Below are 18,229 nucleotides of genomic sequence, written 5' to 3'. Positions count from 1 at the left end.
AATTTATTTACAAAATACTTTTATAATTTTACATTATCATACTATTTTTACTTCGTATTAATTTATATTGATCTTCATAGCATGACATTTTAATTTACATCTAATGGTTAACTGCACCAGCAATATTAACTGACAAAAAAGAGATGTCTTTTACCCTCATTTATGGTACCTTATGTCTTAGCTTTATTTCTACAATATTTCAGGCATAGGAGGTTGACAATTCTGAGTTAATTCTCCAGCATTTTACAAGTCGAAGGAAGTGTAGTCTTCAGTGTAAGGGATGGGATCAAAGCCACAGGACTATTGAGAACACTAGGAGGAGTCGAAACATGATGAGTCACACTGGACACAGTAAGTGACAACACAGTATATAGTCAGGCTCTGTGTAGATCTCCTATTGAGGAAAAAAAAGTAAGAAACTCAGATACTGTACCATCATTATGGCATAACGTGAGGTTATATATCCTATGTTGTGTGGAACAACTTGTTCTTCATAACTTAACAAGTGGGATGCCTTAGATAACTAGCAATAGAGCCTAGTCTGGAAACAGCAGTCTTTGAGCTGGTGTCTTCAAATGATGAGGCACACAGGATCTCAGATCTTAAAAGTGTTTACTCATTTGGGAAAAAGCAGTCACAGAATGGTATGGTTCACATTCATCTATTGAGCTGAATCATTCAAAGATTCTGAAGAGTGGGATTTGACTAAATGGGATAGTGCATCTAAAAAGCTTCAGCTAACAGACAGAAAGCAAAACTAACAGAAATAAATAAAAATTCAGAATGAATAGATATAATGATATATGACACTGAGACTGCTAAACTAGGCGATAAATTATAAAATATCTTGGCTGCTGTAGTACAGGTGGGGTTGCCCTTTATTAGGGATTATGCAGAAATCGAAAAAGGCAATACGTTAATGAAAATCATCTGCCTTTGGAGATATATAATGACCACTAACCTTGTTGAGGTCAGAATCTTGATTCCTGACTTGAAAGAGAGGATGCCAAGTGGAGTATCCAAGGAATGATAAGTACCTACATTTGGAAGGTATCTCTGTAAAGAGAATTTGGGAATGTATCCCTGAAAGCAGAAGGGCATGAAAGCTGCTACAATGCATGTTGCAGAGAGTCTTGGATGGAGAATGACATATCTGTTTATGTTTGGCACAGAAAATATTTAAGCACTGCTTGTTCTAGAGCATGCAAGCTGAAGAAAGTCTTGTTTAAAAAAAGAGAACACTTTTATTGAATTCACACTTGTGACATAGGCAAGCTTACATGTATATAAAAGTAAACAAACCATTTGAACAAGTTCACATTTATTAGCATCATACATCCCATACATTATTCTGCACAATATAATCAATCCAATATTACATCAATTTTTCAATTCATACCTTCTCTTAAGCCTCATTACTCCTCAAAAACATTTTTTCTGCATGTATTCTTCCTGCAATTTCCATTTTTCCCAAATGATTTACTCCCACCCTTTTCTAAGGATCCCACATCCTTTTCTTTTATCTCTATTACAATATTCACTACTTCAAGTACAGTTAGTTTAGACTTTAATTTCTATTTTCTAGTAATTGCTTTTTATGTCAGCCACGAGAATTAAACCTAACAATGCTTTACTATGTTTAGGCAATTCAGATCCTGCATTTCAGCTCAAAAAATAATTTCTTATTTACACTCATTTGCACACCCAATATTACTCTGTAGGGAATTTTTAAAGTCTGCCAATTCATTACACTCTGTAAAGATATGCTCCCAGCTACCTCTTTGTTCCCTATCACACCTCCAACATTTGCTATCTTCTTAGGAAACATTTTTTGGAGTTTGCTTGGGGTATAAAAGTACCTATGCAATGACTTCCAAGCAAAAATCCTAAATCTTCTACACTTTGTTGCATATTTAGGAGCAATATATATGCACTCCCATTATTTATTTATGAACTGCTTATCTAAACTCTCCTCCCAATCTTTTTTGACCTCCTCTGATGGATTCCTACAGTTATCATGCAGTATTTTAAATTATCTTTTTATTAACAGCAGCTTCTTTTCCAGATTCAACTAAAAACTCAACTAGGGCAGGTCTTTCACTTAGGATTCTCCTATCCCTTTCCTTTTGTTTATACTCTGATATCAGTCCCTGATACGGAAGGCAGTCTCTAGCTTGCAGTCCAAATGTTTTCTTGGCCTCTTCCCATTCTGTTTCTTTTCCTTCTCTACTTATTTGTTCCCAATACTTTGGTTCCTGTCCTAGCTTCCTTTCCAGGTGAAGGCCGCCCTTTCCAAGGCAAAAAACACTTATTTTTAATACTCTGCAGTTGTACCTCTTCTTGTTCTGTGAAATTCCCCTTATTCTGCAATACTTTAACCTTTGTCAGGCCCTCTAAATAATTCTTGCTACTTCTCAACCATATCTCACTATTTTATTTCTACCCTATTTTTAAATTCAACTTTCATTTTATCCTACTCATTAGCTATAACTGCCAGAGTACTTTTTATCTTCCCTAATAACTCCCAAATAATTTCCACTACCCATTCCTTAAATTCCTTGATTTGTAATGGTAGGCAGAGAAGCACTAGTGTCTCATTTTTAGTTCATTACCTTGCATTTTTTATCTTAGTTATTGTTGGTGCATGATCTGAAATAGTAATTGGATATGTGGCAAAGCTTTCAATTAAATGCACATGTTCCTGTGAAATATAATTCTGTCTAGTCTAGCCCAGTTATTGTACCCTGGGGAATAATATGTAGTTACTGAATTCATGTCTGCCATACCAAATATTTTCATAATTTTTTTCAGAAAACTACAATCTTTTGTATATTATCCTCTAGAACACCCAGCTACATCCTTATTGTTACAAATCAAATTCCAATCCCCACCAGTAAGTAGTATTTCCTGCTGAAAGTTGATTTTTTTTCCCCAAAATGTCTTATGTTCCTTAATTTTAGATGGAATATAAATACATGCCAATATAATACTCATCCCTCTCCATTAGCCCATTGCTCATAGATTAGTACTAAGCTAACTGCCCTTGCAAGTTATTTTAAGCCTAGCTACTTATCCTTTGTGAGACTCAAACCCTGCACCTTGCGCTTGTAAGGCAAACACCTTAACCATTAGGCCACCCTCCCAACCACAAATTTAACATTATTTTCCTCTCTTCTATCACTATAGGAGCTCTTCTGGCAATTAATATAAGTACTCATCATTTCCTCTGTCATCATTATACTGATGAATATCCCTTCTGAAGTCCTTTCTTTATCAAATTCACATGCTCATTTCTTTCCAAATGTGGTTCCTATAGTATTGCTATTTGCACTCTGCATTTGATGTGTTCAAATGTTTAGAAAATGTTTATAGCAAACTACTGAGTGCTTTTGACAAAGCTAAAACATAAAGTACCATAAATGATGATGAAAGGCAATATTATAACTGCAAAAACTATTAATGTTAAACTAAGAAGTTATATTTAAAACCAACATCTACTCAGAGGCAATCTCTTCTTAACATACAAGGCCATGTCAAACCCAGAGCTGTTGGACATGCTACATTAAAGAAATCCCAATCCCTCAGAGCTACACGCTCCAGGGATCTAAACCTTGTCATCACAATAAACAAAACATACTGGAGGGATAGGTTCCTGACCCAGAGACTCCCCAGACTCTGGAACACCATCAAATCCAAACATTGGGCCAACTCTTACGGGAATATTGTCAATATGATAGTTCCCCAGGTTAGATCTCTTTAGAAGATACGATCATGATCTTTAGTTTCAGTCCATGATTTTCGCACCAGTTATTTATTTGAGACAAACCTTTCAGCAGGAGAAGCCAAGTCATTTGGGGATTCAGTGATTGCTGCTAGCTTGAAGTCAGCTGCAAATGTTGTCAGCCACAGCTGTTTGGTATTGGCTTTTAATCTAGAGAAGTAGATGCCATACAGGAAAGGTCACAGGACACCACTGGTGGCTGATCTCTTTGTGGAGGTAACTTTCCCTGTTTTGATTTCCTACATCCTGTCTGAGAGACATTTTGCAATCCATCAGATGATATAGACATTTATTCCCACTTTATTTAGCTTTTCTACTATTCCTGAGTGGGGGATTGTGTCAAAAGCTTTGGCCAGGTCAGGGTATGAGCATGCCATTTCTTTCATGCCACTCAGCTATAATTTCAGTTTTGGCATTCATGGAAGAGCTCTTGAGTTTGATGCATAAACCAGATAGGTAATTAAAGGTTTTTTTTTTGACTACCAGGTCATAAGCTGAGACCTATAGTGTTACTGTGTGTCATGCTTGGGAGTGGAGCAGGATATGAATCACTGTCATGAGGGTTAACATTCCAAGCCAGACATCTGAAGAGAGAGGAGGGAAGCTCATTGCTAATATGACCATTTGAAGAATGGAGGTGGTAGATGGTGTCCAGCATGGGGAGCAGAGAAGCAGTGGGGATGATTCCTCATGAAGCACCATCGTAAAATGAAGAAAGGGGCAGTTGTCAGTGGTCATACTATACTGGAAATAAAGCCATGTGGTCCTTATGTGTCACATCCTCACTTGAGACTAGTGAGAGCTCTAGTTCTCCTCTACTTTTCATTCTGGCAGATGGAGAGGGACCAGTGCAAAGTAAACCTAATGATCTACCTTGAGGATACATTTCAGGTGGTAAACACCTCCCTGTCCAAATGGATGGAGCATGCTTCTGACTATCCTCACCCAGGAAAGAGTCCCCTAGGATTCCCCCACCTTGAGCTTGCAGATCACACACACAGGACCAAGACTCCTCCCTAAGCTTTGGAGCCCATCATGGCTGCCATGGCCCAGAGTAATGAAGGTTTTCCAGGTTTTCTTACACTAAGGTCTGCATTTTATCTTTTTGACTTCAAGCAGTTGTTTTGAGGTCTGCTGGTACCTTGTCTCTGTGTTACAGGACTGCATCTTTGGAAAGCATTAGTTGATACCAGCATTGGGTGTATTGCTGGCCTTTCTTGTCTTCACACCACCTGGACTGTACATTCCAGTGCATCGGAATCCAGTCACATGACAGCTTCTTGCCAGATGATCCCATCTTTTGGAAGAAAAAAAAAAAACAGGCTTGAGAAATCCATTTCAAACTGGTAGCGACTCCCTTTCATTCCTACTAGAGATGCTGGAATGTGTATCTGGGTAAGGAGGATGGTTATCCATTCCATGGATCCTATTATTAAGGAAATGCAACTTGGAAACAGCAAGATACTGTTTGTTCATTTTCAAAATGAGTGAGGCACTAAGAGTGCATCTTAGAACAGACTGATGTATGATCTCTTAGGTGAAACATATGCAAATGATCCTTATGAACATCAGGTGTTTCAGCTAATTGGTGATTCTGAATGCCCATGACTTCTTTCATCATTTTAATGGACAATTACCCATACATGTCAAACAGAGTGCCTATTTGGCTCTCTTCAAAAGGAACCTTGACAATTGGATGGGAGAAAGGAAATTCACCCTGGGGATCACATCAGTCACCCTGCTAGACAGGGGTCCAGGGAAGTAAATAGTGTGGGAAGAAATAGCCAGGGAATTGTTATGGCTAGGCTTCTATAGGCCCTAGGGCTGATAGCCTAGTACCAACCTATGAACCTATAAAAGCGTGCATAACAGAATGTGATAATCATAATTTTTTAGTATGGAATCAGCCTTTTGTTACTGTTCTGTTACTAATAGGTTGATAAGTAAATACTAGACAAGCTGTCTTTGTGTAGCATTTTAAGTCTAGTCAGTTTCCCTTTTTGTGCTCAAATTAACCTATCCCATTTAGAGTTAGATTCGTCTTACCCATCTCGTGGTCAATAATTATATATTACCCCAAATGAGAATAAATGTGATCATACCATAGATAACTGGAGGGGATCCATGCATGGGATAAAGCATTTAGGAGCTGCATCTGTCCATTAGTAGCACAGGGGGTAGTCGTGGGGTAAATGTTTCGGTTTGCTATTCATTACACTTGAATATGGACAGGAATGAGCTTTGTTTTAAATGGATGGGGAGTCTGTTTCAGAACAGTGGTATCCCCTGCAAGATATGCCTCTCCCTGCAAACCATTCTGTTGATGATGCAGAAGAGGTTTAGATCTCTAGGCCAAGTGTTTATGATGCCATTCAATGTGTTGATGTGCAATATATCCATCAGTATTAGGTTGGATAATGACTTTATGCCAGACACAGATCACCTTTCAGGATAGTAAGTATAGTGACAGGGTTTTGAACTGGGCCATGTAGGACATGTTGTTTAGGACTTGTATCCTTTTAGTAAGCTACCTCTGTGGGAGTTCCAGTTGTTGCATGTGCCTGGTCAGATACATGCCACAAGGGTCATTATACTCAAAGACTGGCCTAATCAGAGCTGAGTAAAGGGTGATAGTGACAACCCTAGATCTAAGTACAATCCCTTTGTTTATAAGCTGTGCAATATAGAAGGACTTTCTTACAACAATCGACACATGCTGGTCAAAAATTAGGTAACTGCCCACATAACTTTGCATATCCCAAACAACTGTGTCAACTCTTAGAGGAATATTGTCAGCGTGGTAGTTCCTTGGGGTAGAGGACTTCCCAAAGGATACAATAATGCATTTTCTGGTATTTAGCTTCAGTCCATGATTTTGGCACCTATGATTTATTTGGCACAAACCTTCTTGTAGGATCATTATGTTATTTGGTGATTCAGTGACTTCTCCTAGCTTGCAGACATCTGCAGACTTAGTCAGCCACAGTCCTTTTTCTTCAGAGAAGTAGATGCCAAACAGGAGAGGCCCAAGAACACAACCCTGGAGGATTCCAATGGTGACTTGTCTCTTTGTGGAGGTCACATCCACTGTTTTGATTTCTTGCATCCTATCTGTGAGTCAGCTGGCAATCTAGCAGGATTCTATCTAGGGATAGCTTAGATCTTCCTTCATTTATCTCACCCAATACTCTGATATCCTTCTGCTTGAATACATCAGAACACTTAAAGACCTCCAAATCAACATTAAAGTCCTTAGAACTTTGCAAAGAAAAATGATCATCTTTACAACCGATGACATTTAAAGACTCTTAACAACATTATTTCCAATGTTCTTGAATAGAAATATCTAGGATTTATTCTGGACCTGTGCCTTAACTTTACAACACACACTGAAACCATTATGTGTAAGGTAACCTTGCATCTTTCACATCCTCTCCCCTTCCACTAAAACTGCCATAACAAGAAATCTTCATATACCAAAACTAGTATACTTCCTGCTGCTGCTTTGTTTCCATTCAGCTCATAATAATCACAAAATTAAACACATCAAATCAAAGACATGTAAATTTGTCACCTTAGTAGGTCCTAGAAAACAAACATTTGAGGTACTTAAGGCTATTAGCTGGCTCCCTATTTCAATTAGAGCTACTCTCCTGGTTAGTACCCTACTGTGGAAGACAATACACATGGGTTACTGCCCACCAATAAAAGAATGGTGTCACCAAGGGAACCATCCTACTCCCTCAAAGGTAATACAAAAGAAACATTCCTTCTAGTCAGGCCCTCATTCAAGATTTCCTTTGGAGAAAGAACCTGCCACCTGGAACAAATGTTTAAATGAAGTAAGAAATCAGAAAACCCTAACAACTTTTAAAACTGAACTAAAAAAAAAAAAACACTTCACCATAATGCTTCCACTGTAAACTAAATACTTAGCTGTAGACGTTCTCCAGTATGTAAATAATATAAGCGCTGCAAATGCTATCCTGTCATCTTATACCTGTTTTATACTCTGGTATAGATCATTTACTTTGCTGTAAGTTTTCTGATGTCTGAGCCCAGGTCATAAATGAAAGAGGCCAGTAGACTGGTTTGACAATCTGGTTAACAAATAAATAAAAAAATAAAAGTGCACTATTATAGTATAGGGAAGAATGAAAGGATTTATAGCTTCAGAGAGCATGAATACATTAGTTAGAACACATGCTGCTAACCATAAAAAAAAAAAAAAAATAACAATGAGCATAAAACTGAAGTAAAATGTGCAAATAGGGACAGAAGGGAATAACCTATAACACAGGTAGAAATACATACTTTTAGTCAAAATGTTACCCTCAGTAGCTCTAGAGCTTAAGCTAACACATGATAACTGGCATAGGCTTTCCTATGTTTAAAGCGCTATGGGAGTCGTGGGGAAATTATTCAACCAGATATGCTGCCAGAAAGATGTATCCCTAGTGAAGAAAATGGAGCAAAAATAGACAACAGAAAAGGAACTCAGATTTGGCTCTAGGTGGAAGGGTTAGATAAAACTGTAAATGAGTATTACCAAAAGTCTCTGTTTATTAAAATAATATCTGATGTCAGTGGAAACACTGACAGGGAAAGTGAGTCCTACCAAAAATCTTCAGTGGTTAAAGTAATAAAGTAGGTCAGCATGGGAACTAACAGTGCAGAACGCATTGTTAAAAATACATTGAAGGAAGAGATTATAGAAACCGGGGAGAGATGGATGAGTTTCATACTGAAGGAAAAAGGAAAAAGGAATAGAATCTTAAAACTAAACCAAACTTACTAAAGCAAAGCTGAGAACCAATCAGAAAAAGAAGCAGGACTCTAATGTTAAAGTTGAATAACTACTGAAGAAGAAAAGGGAAAAACTACCAGTAACCATGGGAGAAAAAAATTGTGAATTGATATTTTTAGATGATGAATTAGATAAGAGAAACTTGTACCTGCATTTGTAGAAGAAGAGGGTACTGTCTTCCCTTCATGTCAAAATACTAGAAGAAGTAAGGCTGACCTATGGATAAACCATGTCAGTTTCAAATAGGACAAGTTGGAAGGCTTCAGAAAAGTCATATCAATATGTAGAAGGACAAGTGGGAAGACAGTGCAGTAAATAAAGACAGAAAGATGGGGAACCAAGATAATGAAACAGCATCACTTTGCACACCTACCTTTTAACAAAGAAATGATCTGCCATACAGGGAAGCCAGAGATGGAGACAGAGAAAAGACATTGTGCTAGTTGTCAGTTCTGAAGCCTTTTAGAATTCTTTTAATAAGAGAGCACATAACCATATTTTGCACAGTCATTTAGGAATGGATAAGGCATATGTTAGGATTTATTTAGATTTTGCTGGCTTGGTATTATGATGGGCATACAGAATGTTTGAGCAGCTTGCCCAGAATGTGAAATGACCGCATTCAAAACAGGGTTTTAAGAATCCTTTGATACACTTAGCCATCATGGAAGTACCTTTTGAATGAATAGCAAAGGATATTGTTGGTCTCCTTGTAAAATTGTGCAAGGACTATCAGTATAGCTTGGTAATTATGGCCATGCAACAAGATTTCATGAGCCAGTACCCCTATGAAGGGTCAATGTAAAATCCATAATAAAAGAACCTCTACTTCATGTCTTCCAGGATAGGAATTCCCTGAGAACTTCTACGGACCAAGGCATTCCATTGATGTACAGTGTAACGCAACAACTTTGTCAGATGTTTAAAGTGAAAAATGCTAAGGGTATCTGAATACCAAACGAAAACACATACACTAGTTGAGTGCTTTACTAAAACTTAAACATCTTTGTTACAGAAGGCTGTTAAAGTGGTTGGTAGAAGTTGGGACCAACTGCTTACATATCTTCTTTTTTGCGGTTGTAAAACAAGTACCCCAAGTCCAAACTTGATTCACACCACTTCAACTGCTGTACAGAAGACCCCAAGACTTGCTAGATATACAAAATAAACACAAGAGGAGGAGTAAATCCCCCCCAAAAAAAGAAATTGAATATTTTTCAGACCTGTACGACATATTAAGAACTATAGTGCTATAATAAGAAAACATTTGGCAAGAGCATAGGAAAGAGCGTATAACAACAACTTGTTACTCACACAATTCAAAACAGGAGATAAAGTGCTTGGGTTAGTTCTCCTTGATGAAAATAAATTCCTTGAAAAGTAACAGGGACATTTTGAAATTGTAGGAAGAATAACTGAATTATAAGGTAAGAAAATGAGAGATAAGGAAATTAAAACTTATAAGGTAAGAAAATGAGAGATAAGGAAATTAAAACAGTAATACCGCATAAATATTCTGAATCTTTGGGAAAAAATGAAGTTTGTGTAGTAAATGCATTTGCAGAAGAAGTTAAGGCTCCAACAGCATGTCCTGGAGTCAAAATAGGGGAGACATTAGCAATGTCTCAAAAACAAGAATTTAAAGAATTTGTACTCATGAGTAAGGGCATATTCTCAGAGATGTCTAGTAGAGCTAGTTTATTCCAGCACACCACAGAATCCATACCTGATGAGAAAGTAGTAGAAAGTAAAAGTAAATGATGAAGTCTACATCACATAGGATCACCCATTACCAACAGTTCAAAAGATAAATGCTAGAAAAGCGGATATAGTGGTCCAAGAAAAGAAGGCAAAAGTAACATTGATCACTGAAATCACCACACCCAGTGACTACAGTGTCTTGCATACTGAGAGAGACAAAGTCATAAAATATAAGGATTTGCAGGCAGAAATGAGAGCAAGGTGGAAGAAAGATACACAGACAGTTGTGATAGTAATAGGAGCGACAGGTCTTATAAATAAGAATCTAGAATCTTGTTTAGATATGTTACCAATACATGTAATCCCATATGAATTGCAGAAGGAGTCGACACTGGGCACATTGCAGGCGCTGCGAAGAACACTTCTGGCCAACATCAAATTTTGAAACAATACTAATTTCATGAACTTTAATCATGCTTTGACTTAAGAATGGGGTCCATTGCTGTCATGGTATTAAAAACCCAAAAGACTTGGAGAAATTAAAAGGGCGAGAAAGTAAATCTGAATCCATACCAGTTATCACAGTCCAAGTGTCAAGCAGTTAAGGAAGAGGTACAGAAATTGCTTAAACTCTGGGTCATAGTGAAGTCCTAAATTGAGTGGAATAGTTCTATTTTACTTGTCCCATATATGGTTGGTGGATCTATACCATTTTATAATTTTTTTCAGTGAAGTTTAATGATGTATCTAAATTTGATTTATATATTATGTGGACAAACTGCCTGACAAATTAAGAAAAGCTAGGTTTCTGCCCACTTTAGACCTAACCAATGGCTGCTGGCAAATCTGAGTATCCCCAGAAGCTAAAGAAATGGCATTTTCCACCCAAGATTTTTTTTTTTTTTGCAACCTGCCTGTAGAGTTGTTGCAACATTACAGGTGCTGATGTAAGATACTATATCAGATGTGCATCAGCCTGTTTAGCTGATATGATAATATTTTTGGGTCTATATTAAAATCCCGAAAGGCCTGAACATCGAATGAATGTACATCGACACATAAAGGTCAATGTACATAAACAGCGAAACATGTAATTGGGGAAAATCACAACACTGAACTTGTTTGCTTAGCCAGCAGCGTGATCATGGGGATAAGGAAATATATCCTTTTCCCCACTGTAGTGTGGTCTTGGATTTGGTATATTTAAGTAGGGGGTGGGGGTGCAGCGGGGCTTGCCCCCCTACAAAAAAAGTGGGTTAATTTCAGTTTTTAATGTTTGTTTGTATGTGCCTGTGAGGTGCTCTAGCCTGAAGTAACACATTTGGCATTGTGATTTTCACCGATTACGTGTTTCGCTGTTTATGTACATTGACCTTTATGTGTTGGTGTACATACATTCGATGTTCAGGCCATTTGGGATTTTAATATAGACCCATATTTTGGAGGATTTAAGAAAGCCATATCTCTAAAGCTCAAGCCATCTTGAATTCTGTACCTTAAGCTGGGCTAACTGTTAAGCCAGCCAACTGCAACTTATATGAGACAGAATCAGATGAGAGTCAGCAAGCCACAAGCTGAGAAGCCTCCAACAATACAAACCTGTCCCATATCAACAATTAAAAAAAAAGTTAAGACTTTCTTAGTCCTAGCAGCTTTTATTGGAAATGTATCCCTAATTTTGTTGATATTTCATGCCTCTTAAGCAGATATGATCAAGTTGTTGAGTAAGATAGGGGAGAATGTGGAAAGAAAAGGTGTATCCAAGATGACTGGAGTATAAGCATACTAGTGTAAGTTTACAAGAATAAAGGGGACATCCACAACTGTGGCTACTACAGAAGTGTCAAACTCATGTCACACTGCATGAAAGTTCTGCAGAAGGTAATTGATAAATGAATACACAGAGGAGCAGAAAGTAAGACTGGAAATTAGCAGTTTGGATTCAGATCAGGATGGAGCACAACAGATCCAATGTTTGCAGTGAAACAGATAGTTGAGAAGAAATTAGAGATGATGAAAGAGTCCAACTGGCCATTTCTAGACTTGGATAAAGCATATGAATAGGTCCCAAGAAAGCTGATTTGGGCAGTACTGAGATGATTTGAAGTCTTAGAGATATTAAAAAAATGTAAAATAGTCAGCGTTGTGGTAAAATTGGCAGACTAAAAAGACAAAATAAAATAGCAAAAAAATCTGCCAAAACCACAGTAGTATCACTGGTGATACATTTAATAACACTAGTTTAAAACTTTTGCAAACAGCTTCATTGGGCTTAAATACACATCCAGAGTTTCACATTGTATAAAAACATAAAACAATCCCATGATCAAGAAACAATTAAAACATCAATTAACTTTAAAGAAAAACACTCATTAAATCTGATTATGCCACTCCTTTAAAACTGGTTTAATACTTATACAGCCATTCAGACCTGGAGGTACATGTGCTCGAATCCATTTTAAGTCCACTTTCTCAGTAACATTTAACAAGTCACTCTTTCTAATAGGTGTACACATCACTTGTAGAATAAGGGACTTGTAACAGTGTGTCTCATCAGTTGTGCTAATGTGCTTATAGAGCGCATTAGTGTACACTTTCCTTCCTAACTCTGACATATGATTCCTAATCCATTCTTTAAATTTTCTCTTAGGTTTACCAATGTAATATTCCTCACAGGGCATGCACTTTGCCATATTTATTATTTTTAGAGAGGGTTCGACTCTGCTGGTGAACTACATAAGCAAACAGGTCAGAGGAACAGATCAACAAAATTGCTGTATGCAGACAATGTGACATTACAGGCAGACTCTGAGCAAGAACTTCAGCAAAGGATAGGGGAATGGAATGTAAAATGGAAGGCACATGGGATGAAATTAAGTACAGGCAAGACAGCTGCAATGTCGACAGAGGGGAGAAATCGGAAGACTCTGAGAAGTGAGATAGAAGTGAAAATAGTGGAACAGGTTAACAGTTTCAAGTATTTGGGAGGGGTGGTTGAGGAGAAGGGGAGTCTGAATGAGTAAATCAAAGCTAGAGGGCTGGCACACAGTTGTTGGGGTAGTGTATGACAGAAGAATGCCAAAGAAGTTGAAAAGTAAGGTGTACAAAACAGTGGTGCAACCAGTACTATTGTATGGTGCAGAAACTTGGCAGGTAAAGGCAGAGCAGTTGAGCAAGCTAGATATGATGGAAGTGAAGTGCTTGAGATGGCAAGTAGGGTGCACATTGTGGGACAGAAGAAGAAATGAGAACATCAGAGCAGAAGTTAAAGTAACTCCAACTGCAGAAAAGGTCAAAGAGAACAGATTACTGTGCTTCGGGCACATGTGTAAAGAAGCAGAAGACAATCTGGTGAAGAAAATTTGCGAAAGAAGATAAGAGGAAATGAGGATGTCCAGGAAATAGGTGGATGGATTGTGTGAGAGAAGATCTGTGAGAGTCAGCCATGACTGATGAAGAAGGTAGGAGCATGGCATTGAATTGAAAGAGATGGTGACAGTTGGCACGGCACCCCAACCCCATGTAGAAAACTGGAAAAAGGGGGTTGATGATGGTGATGATGATTCATGCCACTTATCTGACCTAACCTAGGGTAAGGCTCTTCAGACTTTAATAGCCCCAGATGTGTCCAAACAATTCTGTGTGAACAACCATTTGCTGCATCATTAGAAAGTTCAGCAATGCCAGAAAAATGCTAATCAGTGAATGAAAAAAATGTCTCACCTTTAAATGGGTCATCAGCATCTTTAATTACTACTTATTAAGTAGAGAGTTTACATTCATTATGAAGTATTCCCCATTACATTGGCTCTATACCAAAAAAATGGTAAACTCAAACTCTCCAGGTGGGCACTGACCCTCCAACCTTTTAATTTCAAGATACACAGGTCACGTGGTGCCAGAACCGATGATTCTCACAGGGGTGGGAGACTGGGAGTGCCATGTGACAATGTGACTGCTAAGCTTAGAAAACAAAAAACACCTTGACTGCTGTAATGCAGGCAGGGCTGTAGTTTACAATGGGAAAAAAGATAACAAAGGAATTTAATGAGACTCGTCTGCTTTAGGAGATACAGGAGGATCACTAATCCTGCTGAGGTCTAATTCCTGATTCATGATTTCAGAAAGAGGAAGTCAGGTGGAGGAGTGTCTAGGGAGTGAACAAGGATAGTTGAACACCATCCCTGTAGGGAGAATTTGGGAGAGTATCCCTTAAACCAGAAGGGGTGAAAGCAGTAACACTGTATCTTGAAGAAAACCTTTTGAAAGTTTGGAACTATCTGCTCTTGTTTAACACAAAAATGTAAGTACTATTTGCTCTGGATCACTCAGGCTGAAAGTCTTGAGTTATTCTGAGCACCTGCTTGTTTAGTTAAAGAGATTGAACCTTGTAAGTACTGTTTTGTTCTGGACCACTATGGGTGCAGTACCTTGTGTTCATTTAGGACTGTGGAAAGACTGAACTGAAAGGCTAATTTTCTGTTTCTCTTAATTCCCATATTTTTGCAGAAAATATTAATTTTTGTTTTCTCCAGTAAGTAAATCTATTTTACATACTGCATAATTCTGTTAAAAATGCTATTTAAAAACACACACATACTTACATACGTATATACTGTCTATGTATGTATATATATATGTGTGTGTGTGTGTGTGTGTGTGTGTGTGTGTGTGTGTGTGTGTGTGTGTATGTACATATATTTTAATTTTTATTTTACATTTGTTGACCGGGATAGTCCAACTGGATACATGTCCATTTTCAGCGGTGGCCCGGGGAGAAAAGCTCCAAATATACAGATAAAAACATATATACATGCCAAGGGTATTACAAACTCGGTAAGGTTTGGCATTCAAGAGGAATTCACAATTTTAACAGGGGAGAAAAGCTCCATTTGTACAGATAAATAACATACATACATGCCAAGCAAATACTACAAAGTAAGTAAGGTGTGTCCCTCAAAAGGGATTCACAATTTTGATAGTGTGTAGCAGAATATAAAATATTAAACAGGTGGATTACAGCAACAATTATTATTTACAAAGTAATGTACAGAACAAGAATGTCACTGCAAGCATTTGTGGGCAAGAATTTAATACAGTACTGTTAAGTTAGGGAGTTGTTATGGAGATTAATCGGGGTTGGTACATGGACAGAGCCAGTGCATTTTATAATACTGTTTGAGGCCTTTTTTGAAGGAGCTTAGAGAGGGTTCCAGGGTAATATCTGCTGGAAGTAAGTTCCAAGCTTTGCCAACAGTATTGACAAACAGAGTCTCCAGCTGATATACATATATGACTATATGACATTTCGTTGTTTAATAATAATATATATATATATATATATATATATATATATATATATATATATATAAATATATAAATCAAAAGACTGAGAAAAACTGATTGATCTTAACCTGAAGAAAAGCCCTTCTGAAGTATTGCATACAGCTTGGAAGATCCCACATACACAATAAACTGACAGGCCTGAAGCAATTCATACAAAAGCAAAAACAGGTGTACGGTCTACACAAAGAACTGTATGAAGAGCTAGAGAAATAAAAACATAATACACATAGTCCTGAAGAAATGTATTAGAGATTGCAGGACTGAACCTTTTAACCATCTCATCAGAAACCACAGAGATAAAAATCAGTGTCACATCTCTAAAAAGGTGTTGTACAAGACCAAAAGGGCAAGGTATGATGATGCAATGTTATAGCGTAAAGGTGAGATAAAAAAATATTTTTTCTCTGAAAGGGTAGCTGATGATTGGGTCTGCCTCCCTGAAGATCTGGTGGTAGGCTCAAAAAACATTAGTGAAATTACTTGGGACAAGTATAAGGCAATTTTTAGGGGCTGTGAGACAATAAACTTTGGCTAAATAGGATCTGCAGCTTTTGCACAAAGTAACTGAGTAGATTTCATGGATCAGTGTTCTTATATGACATCAGAGTGCAGATGTTTTTTAATTATTTGTTTACCCATTGCCTAAACTTGGCTTTCTTCTTCTGTTTTACTGATTGGTTTAACTTTTTCAAATCTTCACAGCAAGAAAATTACTTGGTACTTTGTGAGCTGTTTCACAGGAGTTCACCTAATTCCAGTATCCTTACAAAGGCTGGCAGCTGCCACTCACCATATATTTTCTGTTATCCCATTCTTGGTGCATAAGCATTAAGTGTAATATAGTGCAGTGTTCTAGTGCGATGCACTTGTCTTCAGATAAACATTTTTAAAATAAGCTACTGAAGTTTGATCCTGTTTTGTTAAAATGGACCATGGTTTTGTACAACTGCACTTTATCAAGAGAAAAGCAGCACTTCTGGTGTTACTGATGCCTAGAGATGGGATGGTAATTTGCAATAACAATAAAGTGGATTTGAGTAATGATATAAATACTGAGGGAGAGCATGGGGCTTGTTTGCATTACTGTTTTTAGTGATTACATCTGTCAAGACAATATACTTAATGTGTTTTAGTTGAGAGCAAAGAGTAGAACATATTCTTGACAGTGGATATGCTTCTGTCACAGAACCAGCACAACTGCAGAATGGAGGAAACTATAAAAGTGTTTCTTAACACACCCAGCATTGTCATAGACATACCTCTCAAGCAGTCAGAGCAAGAAATCTGGACAAAGCCATAAATAATGGGGGGGGGGGGGTAAAACAACAGGGGCAATTTTTAAATATTTCTGTTACAAACTTAGAAAGTTTATAGAATAATAGATTTTGAATTAGCACAAATTTTGCAAAGGGTATGAAGTCTGAAACTCTAATGCCTGTCATTATTTTCTGACTTGAATCCTCAATGATTTCTGAATAGTTTGCCAAAAAAAAATTATGAGGAAATGACAAAAAATATATGGCAAAAATCTGGTCAGTTGAGAGGTATGAATTAAAGCTGCAGTGTATGTTCTGTCTATAAAACTATTAACAGATATTTAACTCTTATCTGAACAGAAACTATATTAAAGGTTGCACAAGATAGCACTGCATCTCTTTTACTGAATGCAAGTCTAGGCACATTGGAAAGACCAAGCTGTCTAAGAGAATTTATTCACTGAAATTAAAAGTTACTTGTGAATAATGCTGACAGTAAACATAAAAAAGAAAATTCAGACACAAAATATACCCTTAAGAGCACTGCTCTAATAATGGATAAGTAGGAATACAACATTATTCTGGTATTTAAACAAAAGAATACATACCTCTGTATGACTTACTCTACTGAAGCCGTAAGTCTTAAATATTTGACCTTAGACTCCCCTACCTTAAGCATGCTGCCTTTTAAGTGCATTGTGTTATAAATATATGAATTCACAGATTTGAAACGATTGTTCAAACATATATTTTGTAGTAGCTATGATAGCTGTCTATATATTTATTTCATATTGCTATCTTTTGAAAACAACTATATTCTCTGAATTAGAACAGGATAAAGTACTGACATATTGTTTGTTCTTAAACACTAATTGATTGCACTAGACTAGAAACCATAGCATGTGACTGATTAGCATTTTTATATGATTTACTTTGCCTTTTACCATGGAAATTAATTTAATTAGCTATGTGCTATTATGCATCTCCTGTCTGTTTAAAAGCATTGCTTTTCAAGGAGATCATCTCCCTATGGCTGCTGTGAACTAAAGTGGTATTTGCTCTCCCAGTAAGACTGTTACTATTCATTTCTCTTTTCATACTTGATTCATTTTTGAAACTTCTGGTTCATGAATGTTGTAACTCATATCCATTTGTAATCATGCATCACAGTGAATATTTGTCAACTCTTGTACTCTTGTTTTTTTTTTTTTTTTTTGCAGTGCTGGTGGATTGAGACTTATCTCATATATTATAGCCATGAATTGTAAGAATTTATTATTATTTTCGTCCCCCCTCCATGACTATCTGCTGCAGTCTACTCCCAACATTCCTAACTTT

Source organism: Protopterus annectens, chromosome 3.part1, assembly GCF_019279795.1.
Source record: "Protopterus annectens isolate FY-2018-M chromosome 3.part1, PAN1.0, whole genome shotgun sequence".
Classification (NCBI taxonomy): Eukaryota; Metazoa; Chordata; order Ceratodontiformes; family Protopteridae; genus Protopterus; species Protopterus annectens.
The sequence above is the reverse complement of the archived record's forward strand: the minus strand, read 5'-3'. Positions refer to the sequence as shown.